Source organism: Peromyscus eremicus, chromosome 15, assembly GCF_949786415.1.
Source record: "Peromyscus eremicus chromosome 15, PerEre_H2_v1, whole genome shotgun sequence".
NCBI classification, from domain to species: domain Eukaryota; kingdom Metazoa; phylum Chordata; class Mammalia; order Rodentia; family Cricetidae; genus Peromyscus; species Peromyscus eremicus.
Genome location: NC_081431.1, coordinates 65334202 through 65361345, shown reverse-complemented (window position 1 = coordinate 65361345; position 27144 = coordinate 65334202).

Below are 27144 nucleotides of genomic sequence, written 5' to 3'. Positions count from 1 at the left end.
CATGTGAAGGCAGAAAAAAATGACATACTTTAGAGCAATTTACAAACAGGACGATAATTTTGTCCCGTTGGATCCTCCCACTAATCCTGTGAGTGTGGTGGGCTGCTGCTGTTCTCTTTGTGTTTTAAGACAGAGAGAGGAAAGGACCAAGAATGGGGTAGCAAGTAAGGAAAGGGGTTGTAGTAGTTTGGTTTTTACTCTTTTATTCTTAGCTCTCTAGGGGCCCGCCACCCAGCTCCCAAATGAACACACAGAGTCTTACTCTTATTTATGAATGTCTGGCCTTAGCTTGGCTTGTTTCTAGCCAGCCTTTCTTAACTTAAATTATCCTATCTATCTTTTGCCTCTGGGCTTTTATCATTCTCTGTTCTACATACCTTCCTTTCCTTCTTACTCCGTGGCTTGCTGTGCAGCTGGGTGGCTGACCCTTGACATCCTCCTCTCCTCTTTCTTTTGCTCCTCAATCTTCTCTTCCCAGATTTCTCCTCCCATTTATTCTCCCTGCCTGCCAGCCCCGCCTATCCTTCCTCCTGCCTAGCTATTGACTGTTCAGCTCTTTATTACACCAATCAGGTGTTTTAGCAAGCAAAGTAACACAGCTTCACAGAGTTAAACAAATGCAACATAAAAGAATGCAACACATCTTCGCATCATTAAACAAATGTTCCACAGCATAGACAAAGGTAACACATCTTAATATTACATTCCACAACAAGGGGTGTAGTCAGGTACTCTGGCTCACTGACTCCTGGTTCAGGGTCCTTCCAAAATGTGAGCTTTCTCTACCACTGTTGCAAGAATTCCTTCCCTGGGGAGATATAAATTAGCCCCGCCTCATAAGGTCCCTACCCATCCTCTTAGGGTCTCAAGGGCAAAATGTAATTCCACCAAAGTGCACCAGGGAAACCAACGAGTTTATTAGATGGTGGAGTCATCTGGCCCTTCTTATGTTATTATTACAAATCCTTATGGCTGGCTTTAACCCAGTCTCTAGGTAGATGGGACTCTTATGATTGGTACAGCTGGATTAGGATACACAGAGGAGGGTGAGACCTGAAAAGAATTATTACAAAAATTCAGAGTCAGTACACCAAGTGTCAAGTCAGGGTACACACAAGGACTGATTATAATTTCTTACAGTTCTTATAATCATCTTTACAAGGTCTTAGAAAGCTTTTAAGAAAAACTGCTACGGCATGCTGGAAGAAACATTTAGCTAACAGTGATTATATGAGATTCTTTTTCCTTATTCATATCAATATGGCTCCTTTTGATAGTGGTCAAGCTATAATTCCAAGTTTATTTTGGAAAATCCTGATTACTGGTAGTAATTCAACATCAACCACACAAAGAGTAGCTATTATTTCAGAAATGCTTGCTGCCTTGAGTGCTGATTTCTACCATCAGCATACCAAATACATACATTGAGATACAGTCCACCCTGTAACTCATAACAATCCTCCTGCCTCAGTCTCCTAGCACTGCAATTACAGTCATGCACTACCACTCCTGGTTTACCATAAGCCGTTAATACTTTCATCTGAGTTAGCCCATTAGTTTACACGTCTACCAGCAAGCACGAGAAGAAAGGAATTCAAGCATTCTTTGAAGAGAATGGGATGGCATGGCCAGGGAGGGAGACAGAGGGTGTGAGCAGCTCAGAAAGGCAGAGAACACTCAGGAGACAAGTGAGAGCTAGGCAGGTCATCCCCTGTGCCACATTCCCTTCTAAATTCAGGAAGGTCTTCGGCGAGACACTTGCGATCTGACCCCGAGTGTCTATTTAATATCGACGTTATGGCCTCGAGCCCCAGTTGAAGATAACAGAAATGAATACGGCCAGGTTCCTGCCCTTTGGCTCTCACACTCTAATGGGAAAGACAACTCATAAAAAAGCAATCTTGAACGGAACAACAGACGTGCTATGGTACGTTCTGCAGCAGTTTCCCAGAGCGGGGCTGGTTATTAATTCAGTTTGGAAAACCAGAGACAACTCTATAAAAGAAAAAAAAAAAAAAGAGTGAAAGCCAAAGGGTGTGTTGGAGTTCATCAAGCAGATAGCAAAGGAAAAGGCCTTTCCAGAAACGAAAAGGTTTAACACAGTGTGGCCTCCATGGGAAGCCACAGGACAACCAATATGGACGCACGACCCTGAAGGGAAGAAGGCTGGGAGAAAGGAAGGCAGAAACCAAACCTCAATAAACTCCCTTCTCTTACTAGGCAGTGAGGCCTGTCATATGAGGCCCCTGTGTCCAGGACCCTCCTCACCCACCCACCTGGTCTAGAAAAGGAGTGCTTTCCCAGACACCCTGGAAAGACTATCCAGTTTCCTGTGGAAGAGTCTCAGCATTGAGGACTGTTCATCCACTCAGCTTCTGCCTCACACAGTCCTGCCCCCACCCCACCCCCACACGCCCAGACATGGTGCAACAGAAAATCTGGAGCCTTGCAAGAGGCGACACAAGGAGAAGCCTATGCACCTGTAGGCTGGTTTCACTCTGTCTTCACAGACTGCAGCTGAGACCTCCCACAGCCCTGAGCCTCTCTCAGAAGCCTGGAGCCATGCAAGGCCATTTCCAGATCCACACAGCGTTCACAGTGAGTGCTGGCCCAGGTCAGGCCTTCAGGGAAGAGGGAATCCAGTCATTCATTGGGGCCAATTCATTCCAGGTGCTGAGTTAAAGCCACAGCTGCCAGCCTATCACACAACCCTGTGAGGGCCACACTTTCATGTCCTCCCCAAATCTCCCTGAGACCACTGGCTTGGATGTATATGCTCCCAAGTCCCTATATAAAGAAAATCTATTTCTGTCATTTTTAATGGCTCCTTCTTCAGGATCCGATACGCAAATGTCCGATAGATAAGAAAGACATCTTGTATACACACTGAGTCTTTGTAGCCCAGGATCGTGTTTCAAATGCCTTAAATGTCATGACCAATCCTTTTCCTCCATCAAAGAGCCCTTTCACAGAGCCAAAAGCCAGGGCCTAATTTGTCTGTTGTTTCACTTGTCAAGCTCCTTGAGGTGGAATGCCCTTCTGTGAAAGAAATGGTATACCCAGAAGAGACACCAAATACAAGGGCCATTTTTTTTTAAATGAAAATCCAAGAGGCAGAGCAGGGAGCCAACCATGAGAGAGAAGACACCAGCGTTCCCATCAAATGTCTGACCAGGGACTTTCCCTTGAACCGAGAGGAGCAGAGGAACTCGGTCTCTCTTTGGGAGCCCACTCTGCCTGGGTGACCTGTGAACTGTTCCTGGGGAGATGAGCATCTATCTATCTACCCTAGGTAGGGCAGACACGGCAAAGCAAAGGAACGATTGCACCCAAGTCCAGTTTGGTGAACCTGTAAGTTTAATTGGGTTTATTCACAAGAGAAAGCACAGCTCAGGAGTGGCCACACCTCGGAAGAATATGTCTCTGTCCCAGCAACCATTGGCCGCCCATACTATAACGGGAGGGGTGGGACCTCATGAGTCCCTCCTCCTAGCAACCAAATTCCTTGGAGGCTCATGAGTCCCCTCCCCTTCTCCATGATAAAATCTAAAAGGGCCCAGTCCTAGGAGGGATTCCTGTGGATAATCATAGCTGCTGAGAGTTCAGGAAGGCTGTGGTCACGCCATGCCAGAAGAAGGCATCCACGACACAGACAGAAAAGGCTTCTCCCCCTGGTCATTCTGTCTGTCAGGTCCCGCCAAGCCTAGGTTGGCATGAAATTGCTCCTTCTTCCTGATCACCTGAACCTCTCATGCACGGATAGACTGGGGAAACTGAGGCACTTCTGGGAGGTGGCTATGAAACTGTCTCAACTTACACCTGTTCTTCTGTGGTCAGAGAAGCTTCTTCTTCCCTTATCTGACCACACTAGAAGCAGTTGATGCCTCGAGTCCTGACTTCTGACCTCAAGAATGGTGACAGACGTAATTCTAGCATTCTAATGCATCCAGTGTGTGCTTATTACTTCAGCAGCTGGGGGTCGGGGGCAGGGAGAGAACATACTCACCTCCTGTGAGATGGTGATCCCTCCCACCCGCTGCTGGTCCACCCTCCATCCCTTTTAGGCCTCCCTTGGAGATTCACTAGCCCCACCGTTATAGGAATTTTCTTCCTGGAGATACTAAGCCATGTCTACACCCTCTTCCTTCCCAACGACAAACAAAGTTTGATTCCACTAGAGTTCACCCTGGGGAAACCAATGAGCTCACTGAGCTTGCTCACTGAGCATGTGTGAGGAGTTGCGGGCAAGAACACAGGGTACCCTGAAGCGGTTACACTGAATGGTCTGCACCCAGCTGGGATGGCGACTTCCCTGTGGCTGCAGAGATGAAGCCCCTCCTTCCAGGCTTCCCCAGCCTACACGCTCTAGCTCCTCCCAAGGCCTCACGCAATTAGGGAAAAATTGCATACAAGTGGCTGGACCCTCCATGGAGAGGTGAATGACCCTCTCTCCCTCCTCCTTCTTTGAGGGAAAGGTCAGCAGTGAGCAAGTCCAGCCATGATGACCCTCTGCAAGCAGAGGCAACCAGCCTTATGGAGGCAGTAGTTGTTATGCTCGGAGGACAGTGTTACACACCGACCTACCCCTTTCTTTTCCTTCCATCAGCCAGGCCCCAACCCAGTGCGTCACCGGTGTCGTGACCACTGTGCCCTGCTGCAACCACACTGCTCTTCTGCCTCTGCACCACACAGGACTTTTCCTTAGCTGTTCTCCATTCAGATACAGTCTATGAATTTAAAAAGGAAAAAAAATCACAACACGCAATACACAGATAGAAATGCCTCTAAATGATGGGTCCAGGGCTGGAGAGATGGTCAGTGTTAAAAGCACATGCGGCCTGAGTTCGGGTCCCAGTATCCATGACTGGGGGGTGGGGGGGGGGAATCATTCCTGCCTGTAATTCCAACTCCAAGGGATTTGATGCCCTCTTCTGATCTCTGGGGGTGCCTGCATGCACATGCACATAACAGCACACATGTACGTGCAACTAAAATAATATTTTTACTAAATTGATCGTGAATTTAGAATTGGCTATTATCGCCATAACAACCATCTATAAGTTATGTGCCGGGTCCTATCTGAGACATAGAAACAAATCAAGATAGTAGCATTGGCCATTATAACTAATGGGCAGCTGCATGTCAAGTTCCGTGTTAGGAACTCATGAGGTATGATTTTATGTCATCACCCCTATCACATTGTTATTTCCTTTTTATAGATGATCCATCCCAAGCTATGGGCTAAGAAGTAACATGACAGTACTCCGCTGGTACGCCTTACAGCCAGAGTTCAAGTTTAGCTCACACAGGTGCTCAGAATTAGGGTTTGGAGGCTGGAGAAGTGGCTCATGGGTTGAGCTGAGCACTGCCATTACAAAGGACCCAAGTTTGGGGCCCAGGCCTCACAGCAAGTGGTCTGTCACTCCAGTTCCATGGGGCTCTGACACCTCTGGCCATTGAGAGTACTGCACTCATGTGTACATACCTTGACAGAGACACATAATTAAAAATAACTTTAAAAAAATAGAGTCTTTTGGGGAAAAAAAAATTCAAAATTTTCTAGATGGCCCCGGTCTTAAGGTACTTACGTTCCTGGGTTATCTAATCAGAAGGCTGAGTCACAACTCCGGAACCTGAAGTCTTCCTCATTACCACTGGATGATGGTAAGAAAAGTGTGTGAGGTGTGGCAGCCAGCAGCAGGGACTTTGGCTCTTGGGTATTTGCAAAGATAAGGCTTGATTAACAGAGCGGGGAAGCTGCCCATAGGGAACAGAGTCAAGACTCAAAGGAAGAAGAGGAGGTTAGGAAACATTTACTCAGGTGTCTAATGCTGATTTGAAATATATCCACCAGGACCACACTTTCCACCAGAACTGACAACCCTGAGAACTGTAGATTATTTAATGCAGTGGGTCACTAAGAGCACACCCTGGATGTCCCAACAAAAGACAGATTGGGTGGCTGGAGAAATGGCCCTGTCAGTAAAGGGCTTACTGAATAATCACGAGGACTGAGTTCAATGGCCCTGGAATGGCAGCGCTGGAGAGGCAGAGAGAGGTGGGTCCCTGGGGCTCACTGGCCAGCCAACCTCACTTAATCAAGTCAGTCCCAGAAGCCAGCAAGAGACCCTGTCTCCCGAGATACACCGCCACGGGTTGTACTCTGGCTTCCAGTGCACATGTGCATCTAGATCTACACACACACACACACACACACACACACACACACACACACACACCACTGGAAAAAAAAGAAGTTATAGGCACAGTTCCCAGCCTTGAAGATGGAGGATGTCCTTGTTTGAAAAGCAACTCTTAAATGATTCAGCTGCCTCTTAGTCTAAGCCATAGCAACTGCCACAAACACACTATAATTAACATTGCATGCAGAGCAAGGGGAACGTGAAAAATATTTCATTTAAGGTCTTCGAGGGGTCCTAGGTGTTCTTCCCTGAGAATGAGGACACTGTCAAATTATTTATCCAGAACCAGCTGTGCATTCCATCAGACTGTAAATATCTACAGATTTACTTCCATCACTCAAGAGTCAGCCATATCCCTGGGCTACAGACCCGGTCACGGGCCAAGATGTGCTACCCTGAGAAACAGCTACTCAGCGTTTAGTCCAGGGACTGCTGGCCCTCTGGATGATAGTTAGCTTACACTCCCCTAGGAGTCAAGAAGTGAGAGTGAGCGTGAAAACTTCTCACAGCTATTTCCCATCGCCGCGGGAAGCAAGGCTGTGGCCAGTGTAACCAAGCAGGATCTGCGGGGAGGAACGGCATTACCGGGCAGGCCAGTGAGACGGCTCTCCAGGTAAAGGTGCTTGTGTAAGCTTAATTACCTGAATTTGATCCCAGAATCCTTGTAAAGATGGAAGGAGAGAACTGACTCCCCAAAGTTGTCCTCTGTCACATGTGAACCCACCATATCTCTCTGTGTCTCTCTGTGTCTCTCTGTATCTGTCTCTTTCTGTCTGTCTGACTGGCTCTCTCTCTCTCTCTCTCTCTCTCTCTCTCTCTCTCTCTCTCTCTCTCTCACACACACACACACACACACACACACACACACACACACACACACTTCTTTTTTTAAGAAAGAGACATTACTGGAGTTAGGGGTTGGGCCTGGGCCCTGGAGGCCCTAACCAATAGGCTATGACAATTAAAGACACAGATATTAGTGAAAAGCAGGAAAAGGGGATGTATTCAATATGGCCACATTGGAAAGAGGAACAGAGTGGTCTGGAGACCGTCCCCACCCAAGTCCTTCTCCTTCGGATTTAAATGGAGGGCAAGAAGCACACAGAACTAAATGGTCCTGTCCAACATATGGTCCTGCCCAGCGTTAACGCATCCCAGTCTCAGCTCCAGGCTTTGCCACAAGGTGGTCTGACAAGTTGTCACAAATGTGTGACATCTCTTCCTAAAAGACACATTCCGCCTTATGCTAGCCTAGGCTTTGCCCTTCCCCTTCTCCAGTATACGGTCCTGGGGAAATTTCAATTTCTTGGTGTCCTTTGTTTTGGTGGTCTGAAAGCCCATGAGAGGGACAGCAGTGTCCTTCACACATCTGCACTCCTGCCAGGAGGGTGAAGGAAACAGTGGATATTAATCCAGCTGGCCCTCCTGCCCTGGGAATCAAAGGCGGGTTACTGCAGGCTGGTCCACCCAGGTTCCCAACCTTAGCTGGGAAAGAGCAGACAGTTGAGGGTGTGTGTTAGAGACCCACAGAGAGAGAGATCCAATCTCATCTGTTCTTTGCCTCTAGGCACATTGCCTAACCTTTCTTATCTCAGGATGGAAATGTGCCTAATGATACGCTCTGTGGAGTAAGAATAGTGTGAAAGAGGGCAGACACTCGGAGGCTGGGCACTCGGAGGCTGGGCACTCGGAGGCTGGGCACTCGGAGTGCTGGGCACTCGGAGGCTGGGCACTCGGAGTGCTGGGCACTCGGAGGCTGGGCACTCGGAGGCTGGGCACTCGGAGTGCTGGGCACTCGGAGTGCTGGGCACTCGGAGGCTGGGCATCCTTCTCAACCTCTCTGTCTCTTCCTCTCTGCCAACGATACGCTTTTACTTCTTTGGATTTTGTTTTTCTTAATAAAGCCTGTTTGGTTTTCAAGAAAACAAGCGTTTTGGGAGTTGTGCTGGTTCCTCTTCGTTGCCAAGTTGACTGAACTTAGAACAACCACAGAAACCCTCCTCTGGGTATGTCTATGAGGAAGACTCCAGAGGCGCTCAACTGTGTGGGCAGCAGCATCCCATGACTGGGGTCCTGGGCTGAATAAAAAGGAGAAAGTGAGCTGAGCACCAGCGTGCATCTCTCTGCTTCCTGACTGTGGATGCCTGTGACCAGCCGCCTCATGCTCCTGTCACCGTGCCTTTCCCACCCTCGTGGACTGTCCCCTCAGACTGTGAGCCCAGAAAGCCCTCCCTTCCTGCCTCACATTGCTCTGGTCATGCATTTTGTCCCAGCTCTGAGAAAAGTCATTAATGTGAAGGACTAGTGACGTAATTCAGAGGCACAGCATCTCAGGCCTCCCTATGGTTCCAGGCTCTGGGTTTTGTCGGTCATCAAGTTCTCCTGGGAAGGGAGGAGAAAAATCCCTAGTTAATGGGTAGAAGATAGAAAAAAAAAAAAAGGAGGACTGGGAAGGAGGCAGGGAGGGAAGGACAGAGAGAAGTATTGAGATATGACAAGGGAGGCAGTGAAGGATGGGGAGCACCGAGGGAAAAGAGCCAGAAGCTAATTCTAGAAGGTTCTAGAAGTCAGTACCCTTGGAACTCCAAGAGCAGGAAGAAAGCATAAGCGTGCAGCCCTTGGGAGCAGTTGGATTTGGGTGCTGGGGTCCGAGTTGGCCTCTCTCCTCTTGGGCCCTGGGGTAATGTGCCTGTCTCCCTCAGTAGATTCTTACTCAGCAGCTACTGTTGAATATCTTCTGTGCGGGCACTGTTCTAACAGCCACAAAAATCCCTGCTTTTCCCCAACCTTGCCATCTAGAGGGGAGTGAGGAAGAAAATATCAGATAAATGAGAATCCCCCTACACATTGGCATTCCCAGGGTATATATCTTGCTTCAGTAGAGACGGGGGATTCTGTGAGTTTTGAATGTGTGTGTGTGTGTGTGTGTGTGTGTGTGTGTGTATGTGTGTGTGTGTGTGTGTGTGTGTGTGTGTCCAACTGTAGAGGTCAGATATCAAATGAGCTGTCATTCCTTGGGAGTCATCTACCTTGGTTTCTGAGACAGTCTCTCACTGCCCAGAAGTTCACCGAGTAGGCTAGTCTGGCTGGTCACTGGGTCCTAGAGCTCCACCTGTGATCACCTCCCCAGCATGGGATCATGGATCACAAGTGTACACCACCACACCTGGGTTTTTACCTGGGCTCTGGGGATCAAACTCAGGTCCCCAAGCTTGTACAGCAAGTACTTATAGGCTGCTCCATCTCTTCAGCCCCGGTGCTCATCTTTACACTCTGGAGTAGGGGTCCTTAGGCTGAGGCAAGCAGGGAGTTTAGGAAAATCATGAATTTGGATAAGGAAAATTTACAACTTAGTTTTCACTACCCTCCAAGTAAAATGCAGAATTTCTTTCAATGAACACCGACAACCAGAGAATCTTCCATGATTTTTGTGACCAGTAGAAACTATAGGCATTTTCATTCACACAGCAACTGTTGCAACTATTTTTAATATTTATGTTTGTCTGAGTTCCAAATGTGTGATGGCAGTCTGCAGCCAGCATTAAAATTCAATGCATTAATAAAGAAGCAAATCTACTATAATCACATGACATCATTGTGTATTTGCTTTTTAAAATCTTGATAAGTATATCTCCATATAATTTCTTCCCTCCTTTATATTCCTATTAATGTATGGACCTTATTCTGGGAGGGCATCTGTGGGTTTACTAGGTAGCCAGAAGGGTCCAAGGCACAGTAAAGATCAAGAATCCTTAGACTAGGTATTGCTGTTTGTTAGTCAAAAAAAAAAAAAAAAAAAAAAAAAAAGATCTCATTTAGCCCAGGACACCCTGGAACTCACTAGGTAGGCAGGATGACGATGAACTTCTGGTACTCCTGCATCCAGAATGCTGGGATCACAAGTGTGCACCATCAGACCTTGTTCATGGGGTACTGGGGATCAAACATGGGGCTTTATGCATGCTAAGAAGTGCTTTATCAACTAAGCCACACCCCCAGGCCCTGTTCGCAATGTTTGGTTCATGTCATGGAATCTCTGGCTGATTACAACGCTTGCTAACCACTCCTGCCTGTTCAGCCCACAGACGAGTTCAGCAGGACCTGGCCCTGTGGTTCACCAAAATCACACACAAGCACGCACTGTGTGGTTGCAAGGCTGAATACGTATCACAGATAATGCGTTAGTCTCATTAACTGTACTCCCAGAAGCGGCACACACAGCACCTACCACTTGCTATATTGTGATTTTTTTTTTTTTTAAGTTTTTTGAGACAGGCTCTTTCTGCTTTGTCACTGCTGACCTTGAACCTGTGATCTTCCTGCCTCTGGCTCCCAAGGTCTAGGATTACACACACGTTCCACCATGCCAGCAGCATGTAGCAAATTCTCAGAAGCCTTCCTGCTCCTTGAAGGGAGTGGAGTTTTCCTATCTGAGAGTCTCAAGGAAAGGAAGATGACTGCATGTGTGGAGCAGCCCACAGGAACCAGGCAGCTAACTGACCCACCTGACAGTCAGGGGATCACCGGTCCCCAGGAGGAAGCTGAAACTCCAGCCGTCCAATGACCTCACCTAAGGTGACACAGCCAAGAATTGCGGAACCAAGACTCAAAAGTCTAGGCTGGGAACATCTGACGACAACCTGACCCTCCCCACCCCCTGCCTCACTTTATTCCTGGTCATAGCGTGATTCTACCCACTGAGCCATCTGACATGAATTCTTTATCTCTCTGTAGCTGTACTAATAAACAATGTTTTCTCAATACTAAATCCCCATTACATTTCAGAAGTATCAAATCCTGCTCTTGAAACTCTTATTAACCAAGTCAGGACTTTGACAGTGTCTCAGCTGGTCAAGTGCTTGCCACACAGGCATGAGGACCCAAGTTGGATCCCCAGTACTCGTGTTTTTTAAAAGCCTGGCATGATGGCACACAGTGGTAATCCCTGTGAGTGTTACCGCTTTGGAGGGAACAGTATCCTGACTTGTTGGGAAGCCAGGCTATACCCGAAGCCACAAAGGACAGCTCTGGAAGGAAATGTGTCCTGACTTGTCAGGAAGTCAGGCTTTACCTGAAGCTGGCTGTGGTGGGGGATGGTCTCTCTGCAGGAGCAGGATGTAGCAATCCTGCTCCTCTCCTAGAGAGAGCCGCTACAGCTGAGCTTTACTCCAGTGCTCACCCCCTCTTCCCAGCAGAGCTCTGCTTCCTCTTCTCTCTGGCCCAAGACATTGCTAAAGGTAAAACCCCTGCAAAAATGTAGTAATCTCCTCTGGTTCTGGCGAAAAAGTTGTTACTTTTTTCTGCTCAGCCCCCCTGAGGGAATGTCTCAGCAAGGTTTTTTTTCTGCTCAGTCCTTCTAAGGGAACATCTCAGCAAGGCTCTTCTGTTCTGCACCAGGCTAAAGAAGATCTTCACCCCAAACTCTTTTAAGAAAGAGATTTATTTGGGAAGGAGAAGTCCAGGAGAGTGGCTGCCCCTGCCAGGGAGGTAAAGGACAGCCCACAACCAAACAGGCAGAAGGGCTTATATAGGGCTTCTTGGAAAACGCCTTAGAGTTTTTTCAGGGAGAAGCTTTTCTGCTCAGGGATTGGTTAGTTTTCCTGCTCAGGGATTGGTTGATTTTGTTGGCTAGGGGCAGAGTGGGCTCTGCTTTCAGGGCCAAATCGTTTCTTTCACTGGTCTTTTTTAGCCTTTTGGCTCTAGTTTTAGGGCCAGGGCATATTTCTTTCATTGGCTCTGTCTCTAGGGCCAAAGTGTGTTTCTTTGGCTCTGATTTCAGGATCAGGGAGTCTTTCTTAGGTTCTGGGTTCAGGGATAAAGTGTTTCTTTCACTGGCTGTGGGTTCAGGGCCAGGGTGGGTTTCTTTGGCTGGCCCTTTTACCTTACAATCCCAGTGCTGGGAAAGCAGAGACAGATAGCTTCCTGGGGCTCACTAGCCAGCCAGCCTGCCCTCTTTGGCAAAGTCTAGGCCACTGAGAGACTCAGTCTCAAAAACAAACAAACCACCAATGTGGACAGTGCCTAAGGAATGCCAAGCAAGGTTATCTTCTGACCTACACACACACGTATGTTCACCCACACAGGTATGTACACCTGAACGCATGTCTATACATCCATGTTCATACAGAATATGAAGGTAGATGATCTCTGGTTCAGATTGCATTTGATTTAAAGGGAACACATTGAAAGACAGGCTGGGATTCCACCTTGGATACACAAGTTTACCATATCTGGGGCTTGAACTGGACTGTGAGTCTCTATTAGCCACCACCCAGAATTTTAGAGCCTCTGATGTCCCTTTGAGACCTCCTGTAAGGTCTGTGCTTTGGGAAAATGAGACCTTTGGAATTACCAGAGGGAGAGATGAGAGTCTCCCTGTACCCTAGAGTTCTTGGCATGGAACAGTTCAAAACCTACTGCCCTTTCTATTAGATACTGAAACGGTTGCGTTCCCCTCTGACCAAAAAGACTTGTTCTTCAGAGCTTGTGCAGGTGAATGGAAGATGACATCATCATGTACAGGGAGAGAAAGAAATATGGAGGACACACAGGGACACAATGGTAGGGCTGGCGCCAAAGAACAATGTCCAGCTGTCTATCACACGGGAGCAGGGAGGGAGACAAGAAATGCCTTTGAAACCAAGCAGTTCAGGGCCTGGATACAGAGGGCTGGAGAGACGACTCAGCGGTTAAGAGCGTTTACTGCATAATCATGAAGACCCCAATTTGGATAGCATTACCTACTTAAGAAGCCCAGGAATCTCCTCACGCGGGCAACTGCAGGTCTGTCTGAGGTGGGCAGAGGCAGGAGTGCCACTGGGACCTGCTAGCTCTCAGCCCAGTCAGGAAAACACGAACCTTGGGTTCGGAAAGAGACCCTGCCTCTCACCCCTACTTCTCCCCTTGACATTTAAAAGGGACAAACAAAGGTGTCTGCCACTGAAGACAAAAATCTCACCATAGGCAGTTGCGTCTAGACCTGTGCATCCTAAGGCTGGTGTATAAACAGCCAGCCTAGGGTTCCGGGCCCTAGAACATTCTTTGTTTCCATTTCCTGTAGCATGAATCTTAAAGTTCTTATTAATAAAAACAAACCTGAGGCTAATTATTGAAGTGAATGCTGGAAGATCAGAGAAGCAGAACAAGCCACAGCTTCCTCACCTTGACAGTTCCTCAGCTGATCCTGTTTCCTCAGACTGGAAGCTTCTGAGTCCTCATCCAGAATGAATCTCAGCTGAACTGTGCTGCTCAAAGCCAAATGCTTAACCAGCCAAATGCTTCTAGTTTCTGGTCCTCACGCCTTATATACCACTCCCTGGGATTACAGGCTCACTTTCTGGAATTAAAGGCGTGAGTCACCATGCTTGGCTGTATCCCTGAACACATGGATTTCTGCCTCTGGAATGCTAGGATTAAAGGCGTGTGCTACCACTGCCTATCCTCTATGTTTAATATTGTGGCTGTTCTGTCTCTGACCCCAGATAAGTTTATTAGCGTGCACAATATTTTGGGGAACATAATACCACCACAGTTTCCAGATGCTACCTTCATCTCATCTAGTCTGCTACACAGCTCTTCCTCTTCAGAGACCTTCCCTGGCCACCTCTCTGCTCCCGGACACTGTGTTACAGACCATTGTTTCTGTCTTTATCGTTCAGCACTGGTCACTCTCTGAAACCATCTTCTTTCTGCCCTTAGCTCAGGTGTTTCTTACCTCCACCTTCACTATTCTGAGAGTTCCTTAAGGCTAGTGTGTGGGGAGTGGAGGAAGCCCCGAGTGAATGCGTATTGTTGACATGGGCACAGCCATGAAATGGAGCCTGGTAACTAAGACCCATGGAAGGGCAAAGCTTTCCTCAAGAGAAACTAAGGGGAATGCCAAAGCTGACCTCTGGTCCATGTATGAGTGTACAAATGATAAACTAGAGTGTGCAAACACTAGCAATTACAGCTTCCTCCTCCCGGATGACTGTGCCACGTAAGGCTGCTGCCCTGCAGAGACATCCTAGCCAGGCTGGCTACCCTCCTCCTTACACTGCACATAATAAACGTCCTGGCTTGGGTTTCAGAGTGGGTGCCTCCATCCCAGTGTTACCATGGTGAGTGGTCGGTGGCTTCTTCATCTGTCATTTCTTCCTTGCTGTGTCATTCCAGTCAGGGTCCCGGGACCAAGCTGTGCGGGATGTGGCACTAACGACCTTCATTTATTTATTTGTTTGCTTGCTTGCTTGTTTACTGTGTATCAGGGGGCATGTATGTCAAGAGCGCATGTCAGGGTCAGAGGAACAGCTTGCAGGGTCAGATCTCTCCTTCCAACCTTCTAAGTCCTAGGACTCAAAGTCAGGTCCTGAAGCTTGATGGCAAGGGCCTTAATCTGCCACCCCACCACTGAACACAGCCATCCTTCAGCAGCGCTGTTATGACTGCTATGGAAAACACCTCCTTCCCACCAAGGAGGAGATTCGGGCCACCCAGTTCAAGAAGGGAGGGAGACAGGGTGAAAAACACCCCAGCCCACTTGACTCCCGACCAGGAGTGGGTGGTAATAGATGGGGTCATGGAGAAAGGCCCTAGAGGGAACTCAATACAAAGAAGGAAAAGAAGACCATCCTTAGGCAAGCAAACAGAAAACCAAACAGCCTCGGACTGGAGCTGCAGGCTGGGGCAAGTCTCTGTTGGAAGCGCCTTGTCTCTATCTCAAGGGAAATCTCTCCTTACAGAAGGCTGGCTTGTCCTGGAGTGAGAGCAAATGTTGACTGAGCCCAGGCACTCACAAACACCTCAGTAAGCTCTTCCCTTATACATAATCCTCCCCAACAGCTCTTTTCTTTCTGTGGTCTGATCATGGGAACTTTGTTCTCATCCCTCTTTGTCTGGTTTTGTTCAGACGTCATGGTTCAAAGGATACTGGGAGGGACAACCAAGAGTAGCTGATTAGCTCCTCTACCTCCAGGGTTTCTGCCTTTCTGAAAACATTCTCCTCCCTGGTTTCTATGGCTACAACCCCTCTCTCTCCTGGCCCACCCTCTCCCTTAGAGCCTTCTGTCCTGTGAATGCTTCTTTTACCTTTCTTTGGTGATCATCACTTATTTTATATTTGAAACAGTACAGCTGGATGGCCAGGCAAAGGGACTCTGAAGACCTATGTTTGTTTGTTTGATTGAGACACGGGCTCATGTATCCGAGGCTGCCTTCCAATATGTAGCCAAAGATGAATAGACTTCCTTCTCTCCTGGCCCCACCTCCACAGACCTAGAACTGAAAGTGTGGGCCACCAGGCCCGGTTCATGTGGTACTGGGGATAAAACCCAAGGCCTCGTGTGTGCTAGGCAAGCACTCTACCAACTGAGCTGCATCCCATGGTTTGAATCCAGATACTATTTCTTGTAAGAAATAGCTAGCTGACAATGAGAAACTTAGCCTGTGCATGTGTGTGTGTGTGTGTGTGTGTGTGTGTGTGTGTACACTTATGTGTTTATATGTGTACCTGTATATATGTGTGTGTGTGTATGCATGTGTATATATGTGTATTTGTATGTATGCTATACAAGTGTATGTGCACTTGTATGTGTAGATGTATGTATGTGTATGTGTATGTTTCTTAGAGATGAAGTGGAGTTTATCCTAGAAGTATGGTAAATTACTCATATTTTTGTTTGTGAGCCTAGCCTTTAATGGCTGAGCTATCTCACCATCCCAGTAAAATAATCTCAAAGAGTGATCAGAATCCTTGACTTTGGAAGGACTGGCCAGTAGGAAACTCTGGTGCTGAAGTTCGTACCACACATTATTCTGCCCTGGGACAACTTTAGCTCCAAATGCATTCCATCCCATTCTGGCCTCAATTCACTTAAACTGTTAAGTGAACCAAGGGAGAAAATCGAGACATGTCTTCTCTTTGGGAGGAAAGGGGAGAGAGTCCGTGTTCGAAGGCCCACGTGAGGCAGGAAGTCTGAAGGGCTCCCATCGCGGCTCTAACAAGTTGCCACACGCTTTAAGCCTTAAAACAACACAAGTTTTCTTCTCTCTCACACACAGCTCTGGAAATCAGAGTCCACAGTCAGTCTCAGTGGGCTACAGTTAACACCTGGGCAAGGCTGAATTGCAGTTGATTACAACAGAATTGTATAACTTCAGGGAATCACCGGGTAACTGTCCAATCAGCTCTGCACTATAAAGGTGCCCGGCCAAGGAGGGATTTCTCATTGTATACACAGATCCTAACCGCACTCAAGAGGGGCTTGTCCGTACAGGCTGTGTGTCTTTCAACAAGGGGAGGGCGGACGGGCAGTAGACTATAGCACAGCACAGGAACAAATGTGTGTTGGAGCCCATCTAGACAAATAAAAATAAAAGTACGGGGAGAAGGAGGCACTGGGGATGTAGCTCGGTTGGTAGAGAGCTTGCCTGGCATGCTGGAGGTCCTGGGTTCGACACCTAGCACCACGTAAACCAGATGGTGGGACATGCCTGCAATCCCAGCACTTGAGAGGTAGAAGTAAGATCAGCAGTTCAAGGTCATAACTCAGCTACATGGCGAGTTCAAGGTCAGCCTGGAATACATGGGACTTGTCTCAAAATAAAAATTAAGACAAAACATGGGATATGGGCAAAGAGGAGGGAGTCTTCAGAAAGCCAGTGAACACTGAGCTGTATTTTGAAGGATAAAGATTAGCTCCTGACAGGTGCACAAGTTGAAACTGACTTCAGGTCCCTAAATAAAGGACTAATAATTTCATCTAGACCACAGCTGAATTCCAGAAAAGCAAGAAATTAAATCCAGGCAGAATCAATCATTTAACCAACCATTTAGAGACCTTGACCTGCTTTGGCGCTTTAAGAGGGCATAGACAAAGCATTGGACTTGTGTCTAAAGCAGGCTGGCTGCATCCTGGCTTGGAAACCACAGTGAATTCTCAGAGCCCGTTTGCTTAAAAACATACCAGGAGGGGAACAGAGGTATATATGGAATTGCTAGGAGAAAAAAATTACTTATAATATTGTGGAGACAGTACAGCAGCTGAATTCTCCCATCGGCCAGTCGCCCAGGGCTCAGTAGTTGGTTTTTTAATCTTACACTGTAATATAGAACTGCAGGGTGGTGTGAAATGTGAAGAGGAGATGAGGAGTGGTGATTAAGGCAAGTGCAGAATGGAAAGGGAGCGAGTGAGGAGCAGCCGCGAAGTTCCAGCTGGCTAGCCGTGATGGATCACAGCTCCTCCATTTGCAGTTAGAGTGATGGAGGCGGTGGGTGGTGGAGTGGGTAGGGTGGTATTGGGGGAGGGGGATGGCTACCTCACTCCCTCAACATTCCTTTTCCGTGGGTTCCAGGGTGGGCTCAGCACCAGGCACCAAGCAATAAGCCAATCCTGGAAGCTCAAAATGTGCAAAGATTTATATATCTCTTTTTTTTTTCTCCAAATAGTACATGTACAAATTTTGTAGACCAGGTTTTATGCGAGCCTGCTGTGAACAGCAGCACTTTTAGGTGGCTCCTATTAGAGCTACAGATGATGGATATTACTTTCTCTTTGGATACACTCTGGGAGATCCTGACTCCCTTTCATAGCTGAGTTTAACGTTCCTGTACCAGCACACTAATCCCTAGCTCCAGTAGTCCTTCTATATTTGTATCTCTTATTGGAAAGAGAGAGATGCATGGTACGCACACACATGTATGCAGGGAGAAGCACTGTTTTTAAACTACAGCAGCAAGTGCTCTTACCCACTGAGCTATTTCCCCAGTTCCCTCTCCCCCACTTTTAAATTAAACATTTTAAATTAAAATTTAAATTAAAAATTGAAGCTCTGTCTCAAGTAACCAAAACTGGCCTTGAGCTTCTGAATCTCCTGCCTCTGCCTTGAAAGTGCTGGGATTCCAGGTGTGCAACCCCGAGCCCAGTTTATGTGGTACTGGGGACTGAACCCGGGGCTTCCCGCATGCTGGGCAAGCCCTTCACGAACTGAGCTACATCCCTGGCCCCTATGCCTTAGTTCTTTCAAGTAATCTAACTGTGAGTAAATTTGTAGGAGACCATGGGTGTAGTCACAGCCCAGGGCCCAACAGATAAAGCAAATGAAGAACTGAGCTTTGCATGGTCAAGGGGCACTAGAGTCAACACTGCTTTCTTTGTGTCCTTTGTTTCCCCACAAATATGGTCTGAACATCTGGATGACTGGTGTAGCGCTTTTTTTTCACTCTTTGGCTCTTTGGGGGCCCACCACCCAGCTCCCAAATAAATACATGGAGTCTTATTCTTACTTATAAATGTCCAGCCTTAGCTAGGCTCGTTTCTGGCCAGCTTTCCTTAACCTAAGTTATCCCATTTACCTTTTGCCTCTGGGCTTTTACCTTTCTCTATTTCTGTGTACCTTTCTTTACTTCTGACTCCGTGGCTGCTGTGCAGCTAGGTGGCTGGCCCCTGACATCCTCCTTTCCTTCTTCTTAAGTTCCTTGATCTTTCTTCCCAGATTTCTCCTCCTATATATTCTTTCTGCCTGCCAGCCCCACCTATCCTTTCTCTTGCGTTGCTATTGGCCGTTCAGCTCTTTATTAGACCATCAGGTGTTTTAGGCAGGCAAAGTAACGTAGCTTCACAGAGTTAAACAAATGCAACATAAAAGGATGTCACACATTTTTGCATCATTAAGCAAGTGCTCCACAGTGCAAACAACTGTGATGCATCTTCAGCTAATATTCCATAACAGACTGGAGTTCTCAGAAGCTGCTGCCCTTCTGCTGGAGAACACTGTCATTTGGGAACAACACTGTGTCGTCCTTTTCAGCTCTCAGCCGTTGTGACCTGCACAAGACTGGGAGCCTTCATGCTCTGTCGTGGAGTTGGGGAGGGACACACAATGTCCCACCCTCCCCAGGGATTTAGAGACCATTAACAGTTGCCAAGAAAGAGATGTTTTCCCCAGGGGCGTAGTCACCCTAAGTCCTCCCAACAAACCAAACTGCCATTCATCACAGTCAACCCAATGACCTTTTGGGCGGCTTACCTACAGAGCATGGGTGACAGTTACTGGCAGGATGTGGGTGACCTAAAAACAGCTCTACTGGAAAGTCTGCCCCAGCGTGGACAGTGGCTTCTGACAGCCATGGATAGATAGTGCCTCGGTTCCCAAGTCTCTCCTAGCCTGTGCACTCTAGCGCCTCCCAAGACAGTGGCCATGTGCAAGTACTGCAGAATTGTGTGCCAATGGCTGAAAGGAGTGGCAAGACACTCAAGGGAGGGTCCGGTGACACTTCCGGCCTCCTTTTCTTAGGAGGAAGTGTCAACAGTCCACAGTCCCAACCCTGATGGGCTCTAGTGAACAGGCACATCTGATCTCACGAAGATGGAGGCTCAAAGAATCGCCCTCATCCATGTTCCTTCAAGCAGTCCCTCACCCTTGCTCCTGTGGGTAACCCTAATTAAACTCGTTGGTTTACTAAACTAGGTAGGTACAGTCATTCCTTCGGTGTGTTGTTGTTCTCCTATCTGGGGTGAGTAGACATTTGTTCATATCTCCTCAGAAAACATTTATGATAAGTCTTAGGTCTCCTGAAGGCCTCTCTGATGTGGAAACAAACCGAATCAGAGCAAATCAGGAAAGCCCAGGTTTGATGGGTAAAAGGCCTCTCTACATCCCCTGCCCCTTTGTTTCCTCCACTGTCCGTAAACAGTAAGGATCTTCACCTTTTCTCCCTTTAGAGTGAAGGAATATTTGTAAACAGAGGCACTGACCAATGAAAATCATCTCATAGAACGTTAATATGTGGGGTCATAAAAAGTATTACTTGTCAAAATAAATGTAAAACCTCATGTGTCAATCAAACGGAACAAATTTCCCCATAATGGATGCTCTGATGTGCAGACACATGCTGGGAAGCGCCAAGGCGATGTCTATAATTCCAGCAATTTTCAGGCCTTTGATCACAGAAATAGGCAAATGCTTGTAAAAGGAAGAGGATGGGGCTGGGGGGATGACTCAGTCAACAGAGTCCTTCTCATACAAGCATGAAGACCGGAGTTCAATTCCCAGCATTCGCACAAAAGTGCTAGGCATGGTGGAGCACACTTATAACCCCAATTCTGGATAGGCAGATCCCTAAGGCTTGCTGGGAAGCTGGTCTAGCCAAACCAATGAGCTCCAGGTTCTATTGGAGACCCTTTCCACCAAAATGTATCAACAGTGGACAATAGCTGAGGAATGATAGCCAAAGTTGACCTCTAACCTACACGCACACACACACACACACACACACACACACACACACACACTACATATACACAAACATTCATATACATACAAAAGAAAAAGAAGGAAGAAGAGACAGGCCTATGTTCATTGGCCAGAACAGCAAACTTCTCTTTTGACAAAGACAGTGTACCCTCTGAGCAGTAGCAACCTGCTTGGGCTAACACAAAGGCCCTTTGAGCTCTGTTCTAAGATCATTAGGACGATGTAGAAAGCATAGCAGGAAAACATTGGTCATCCACTTCCCACAGCCTAGTTAAGTGGTCGAGTTGAGATTCAAATCACACTGAAGCTATGTAACTACACTGAACATCTCTCCAGCTGCCTGCCACCCACTGTTTGCACTCTCAGTAGCAGGGTAGACATGTGCTCTGTCTCTGAGCTTTCCCATGCATGGGCCACCAGCAGGTGTAGATAAACATGACATACTGGTTCTACCAGCCCTCTGTGCAGCTGGGAGAAGCCTGGAGTGATGGACATAGAACCAGGCACTTCCAACAGTCCGTTGCGTCTTGCAGAATTCTTACAGGAGGGCAAGGAGGGAAAAGCCTAAGGGTGGGCCTATGGTTTCCTCAAGTGGCATTCCAAAAGTCATTTCCTCATCTACATTAGTCATCAGTCATCTTGATATAAAGCCCAGTATGAAAAGCTGTGTTGAATTTGTCTCCCACGAGAGATCTAAACAAGCTTAAGAGACAGTAGTCAGATAAAACATACAAAGTCACAATTTTGAGAACCTATAAAGAGTTGAGGTTGTGAAGAAACTGACAAGCCACGTGACAGCCAGCTGTTATTGTCAACTTGACACAATCTACAAACCCCTGGGAAGAAAGTCTCATTGATGGATTGTCTACACTGGCTTGGCCTATGGCCATGTCTGTGGGGGATTGTCTTGAGTTAACTGATGTGGGAAGAACCAGCCCAGTGTGGGCGGCACCGTTCCTTAGGCAGGGGATGCTAAACCGAATAATGGCGGGGAGAGCCAGCTGAACAGAGCAAAGCAGCAAGCCAGAGTGCACCCATTTATTCCTCTCGGCTCTTGATGGTGGGTGCGATGTGACCAGCTGCTTTGAAGTCCCTGCTTCGACTTCACTTCAGTGATGGACTGTGACCTGAAGTTGTAAAATTAAAATAAACCCCTTTCATCTCTAAATTGCTTCTTGGTCAGGGTATTTTATTGCAGCAGCCAAAATGAAATCAGAGCCAATCACCGTCGCCAAACGCAATTCGCTCCTAGTAGTGAGAGAACACTATGGCTCCTTGGCAGCACAGAGAAACGGTTAAGAGCACCCAAAATCTTTATGGAAGCAAGGACAATACAGAAGAGCCACAACAGTATCAAAAATGAAAGACAAATTTAGAAGATTTGTTCCACCTAGTTTTACAGCTTTCTTAAGCTGGCTAACAGTGTGGTGTTGGTGAAGGGTAGAAGAAGAGCTGAACAAAACAAAAAATCCAGGAAATGACCCTTACAAGGACAGTAAAATGATTTCTATTGGGGACACCTGAGAAACTCAAAGGAAAAGGAAATGCAATTTCAAACCGTCTAGGGCAGTGGTTCTCAACCTTCCTAATGTTGTGACCCTTTAATACCGTTCCTCACGCTGTGGTGACCCCCAACCTTAAAATTATTTTCGTTGCTACTTCATAACTGTAATTTTGCTACTGTTATGAATTGTAATGTAAATATCTGATGTGCAGATGGCCTTAGACCTCTAACCTACATAAACGCATAGGTGCACATGCGATCGTGCACATACACCCACATGAGCACATATATACACCCAATGCTCCTTCGCACAGCAACACACACACACATATATATATAACTGGAACTAAAAAGGACAAATAACCCAAATGAAAACTGTGGGAAAGCTTCAGCAATATTTCCAAAAGGAAGATTTGTGAACGGCCTATAAACACAGCAAAAAAATGCTCAGCATCATTAGTTATCAATAAAATGCAAATTGAGATATCAGTTAGACATCACTACAAACCATCCAGAATGGATGAAATTCAAGTCATTAATACTACCAGACCCTGGCATTAATGTAAAAGCAAGGGAAACTCTCCCACATGCCTAGTAGGTATGAGAAATGTTCCTTTAGAAAACTGGGAACATTTTTTTAAAGTCAAATTTTTATCTTTTTATATAAATGTGCCATGTCCCCCATAGGCTCATTTGTCGGAAACACTTTGTCCCCAGGTGGTGACACTGTTTCAGAAGGTTCTGGAACCTTTAGGTGACAGTTAAAGGAAGTAAGTCCCTGCAGGGGCAGGCCTTGATTGTATAGCTCAGGTCTACTTCCTGTGCCCTGTGGCTTCCTGATCCATCAAGGTAGGAGAAACGCTAGTCACAACATTTGCCACTATGGAGCCACGTGCCGCCATGTCTCCAGCCCCAGAGATCTGGCTTTGGCTGCTCTTAGAGCTGACCTGGTTCACGAAAAGCGTTACCCAAGTCTTCACGGAGGAAGATGTTAACTGTATGCAAATGAGGAACTCAGAATTCATGAATTGATCTTTGTGTTACCATGTAAGTTGTCAAAAAGGGCAGTATTCTTACAAAACCAAGTGGTGCGTCATAATAAGATGACAATAGGCGGTTTGTCAGAAATATTAAATGGCATTCTCCTAGGCCATGAAAAATACCAGCGTTGGAAATTCATGTTTGCCGAGATACCGAGTTTGTAAAAAGATAACATTCTTCAGTTCTAACAACTTTACCTCTCACATAACTTGGGGAAAAGCATGTCACTATTTGATAGCAGTATCCTTAAAGTATCTACCTCTGGGTATCCATCCAGGCTGACCACACAATGCAGTAGACAGGGACATTCCACAAAGAGGGAAACAAAATTATTGGAAACAACTTCCCTTTTCTACCTAAAAGCAAAGGGTGCTGTCATTTATAAAAACATGTGCAGTGTAATGGCTTCAATTTTAATTATAAATGGGACAGACCACCATTTTTAAAAGATCTTTTTATTTTACGTGTATGAGTGTTTTTCCCACATGTATAGATGTGTGTAACGGGCATGTCTGGTGCCCTCAGAGGTCAGAAGATGGTGTCGGATCCCCTAGAACTGAAGTTACAGATGGTTGTGAGCTACCATGTGGATGTTGGGAACCTAATTCAGTTCCTTTACAAGAGCAACAAGTACTCTTAACTGCTGAGCCATCTCTCCAGCCCCCACTTTTTAAATGCGTAATTAAATAATGTTTGGGGTAGAAGCAGCACTCTTTATAAAATAGAGTTCAGGGCTTGAGATGTAGCTGACTGGATGGAGTACTTGTTGAGTATGGACAAAGCTCTGGGTTCCTTCCCCAACACCTATAAGCCAAATGTGGTGGTCCATGCCTGTAATCTCAGCACTCATAGTCAGAGGCAGGAAGATGAGAGGTTCAAGGTCATCCTCAGCTACACAGCAAGTTCACAAACTCATGTAGCCTGGGATACAAGAGGCTCTGTCTCAAAAGGGCTCTATTTTCTAGGACTGTTTAAAGTTCCCAGAAACGCCAACCCCGTCAACGTTCTCCTCCACAGTGGAAGGTCTGTGATAGTAACTGACGCATCCGAATCCCTCACGGTCCTCAGCTCATCTTCCATTCTTGGCGGCACACACTTTGTGGGTTAGAACACGGGTCTGAAGATGTGAATCCACCCTTGCAGCATCTCACAGAGTTGGTTCCTTTCCACGTGGTTGTGACGGAAATCCTGACAAAAGCAACTTCAGGGGGAAGGGTTTGCTTTAGATCACAGCTTGAGGGTGTGATCCATCACCGTGGGAAGGCACCACAGCAGCGGTATGAGGCGGCTGCTCACACGGCACCCAATCAGGAAGCAGAGAGATGGATGCTGGTGCTCAGCTCACTTTCTCCATTTCACTCCAGTCAAGACCCCAGACCATAAAGTGGTGCCGCCCAGTTGGATGTATCTTCCAACTTCAGTTACCCCAATCTAGAAACTTCCTCACAGAATGACCAGAGATTTGCCTTCTAGGTGATTCTAGAGCTGTCAGTTGGGGATCAGTTTTAATCACTACCTGTTCTCTACCCGTTCACCCCTCTGTGACCCCTGGAAATTGCAGGTCGTAGTTTTTCCTGATTTGTAAGATGCTGTGTGCTACAGTTCTGCCGTGCACGGCCTCTCAGCCTGCTTCTTTCGTGTGGCAATAGGAGGGTAAGCGCTGCGCCTCTTTCCCTGGCTCCATGGTGCATGTCTGTTAGGCACTGGCCGATCTTCTACTGTCTGGACATGTCAGAGTACTTTTATTCACCTCCAGAAAGATATTCTTGTTGCTTCTAAGTTTGGACGATTATGAATCAAGTTCCTATAAACATATGCATGCAGGTTTTGTGGGCATGTTGTCAGCTCCTTTGATCAAATGCCAAGGAGATAAATTACATGGTAAGAATTTTTTTTTTTTAAGGGATCACCAAACCATCTTCCAAAGTGGCTGTTCTATTATGTTTCCCTGCAGGCACTGAGCAAGGGTTCTTCATCCAAACCCGACCCAGATGGGTGCAATGCCTCTAGGTATACAGTGGTGTCTCGTGATTGTTCTAATTTACTTTTCCCCCAGTGGCTTACTTTGTGGATCTCTTCACATACTTGTTGGGCTGCTAAGTGTGTGGTTTTATTGTTGTTGTTGTTGTGTGTGTGAAGTGTCTGTTAGGATCTTATACTTTCTCTTTCTTTCTTCTTTTCTCTCTTCCTTTCTTCCTTTCTACCTACCTGGCTTTCCTTACTTACTTATCTGTGTGTTTATTTTTGTGGTTCTGGGGCCCAGACCCCGGACTTCCCACTTGTTAGACAAGTGCTCTACCATGGAGCTGTATTTATCATGGATGTCCTGCCTTGGCTGTCCCCAGCCCCGGAGCTGGGTTGGCAGATGTATGCTGTCACACATCTGGCTCTTTAATCTGCTTGTAACCAGGCTGACCATATCCTCAGTGCTGTGTTTCAAGGCTTTTGTGGGTTTTAGAGAATGTCTCTTTCAGATAGGTTTCCCATATACTTCCTTACTGTCAGCACGCCCATTAGTTCACTTCCGCCAGCCAGTTCTTGTAGCATTTAATAAGCCCAGGTGACAGGTCTGCCCATTACTCTGCCCATAGACCTGAACGTCATCATACAGAACTTATCTTCCTTTAAAAATACTTTGAATTCTTTGAGAATTTCATAAAACGTATTTTTATTTTTATAATTTCCCACTCCTCTCCCAACTCCTCCCAGATCCACCTCCCTATCTACCCCCAAACTTTGTGCCCTTTTTTTTAAAACAGTCCACTAGGTCCAATCTGGATAACAGCCAGTTCTAAAGACAAGATATAAACCTATATTTGAGCAGTGCAGCCTTTCAGGGCAAGAAAGACCATATATATATATATATATATATATTTTTTTTTTTTACAAGAAATCCTATTTCTGGAGCTCGAGAGATGTCTCTACAGTTAAGAGTCCTTTGCTGCACTTTCAGAGGACCCTGGTTTGGTTCCCAGCACCCACACGGGCTGGTTCACAACCACCTGTAACTCCAGCTCCAGGGCATCAAAGTAGCATCTTTGAGCTCTCTGGCATCCATGCAGATCTGCACATGGGTGGCATACACTCACATCGACACACACATAAATAAAAATAGTCCTCAAAAAAAGGAATCCTATTTCCTTAAAAATTATCCTAATCATTTCAATTCTATAAGATTTGGGGAACAATGCCGGGCGGTGGTGGCGCACGCCTGTAATCCCAGCACTCAGGAGGCAGAGCCAGGCGGATCTCTGTGAGTTCGAGGCCAGCCTGGGCTACCAAGTGAGTTCCAGGAAAGGCGCAAAGCTACACAGAGAAACCCTGTCTCAAAAAAACAAAAAAACAAAAACAAAAAAAAAGATTTGGGGAACAAACAAGTTTAATCTTATTCTGTCACCAAACTCAAAGGATTTTTTTCCCCTTGAGCTGATATAAATGCTAGTATTTGTCCTAAGTATTAATTTGGAAAAGATTACAAATGACAGCAACATTTCCTTTCTGGACAGATGTGAATAAATGATTTCAGTCAATTTCCATTTTATTTATTTGCAAACTTTCTCGTGTGCTTTCCTTAAACAACTCCATTTCCTCCAAATGAGAACGGCGCCCACCAGCTCCATCCTCAGATCCCTCCGAAGCACGTGTTCTTTTGTGCCGCCAACTCAACCGCCTGGCACTGAATATTTCCCTCCAGAGAATCCCTGGTGACTGACATTCCTTCTTTTTGCTCCACATCTGGCTTAGCTGTGGTCTTTGAATATTTGTGTTTCATCTCTTATCTGACATTTCATAAGGGAGAAAAGGAGTGTGGGACAAGCGAGGGAAAGAGAATGGGTAAGAGTAAATTGACCGTGGTGGGGTGTGCTGGATCAGCACGTGGGAGGTGCCTTAGAGTTCTCTAAAGGAAGAGAACCACAGCATGCATATCTATTACAAAAGGGATGTGTTAGATCAGCTTGAACAATACAGGCTTCAGAATCTAACAACAGATATCTGCACACTGGGGCTCAGAATGGCTAGCTGCCTCATCCTTAAAGCTCATGCCCTGATGTCTCAACCTGGCGTTAAGGCCAGGATTCTTGGGGAGCTGCTGGTCTTCAGCCCACATATCTGGGTTCTGATATCACTGAAGGAACACAGCATCAGGAACACTAGAGTAGATGC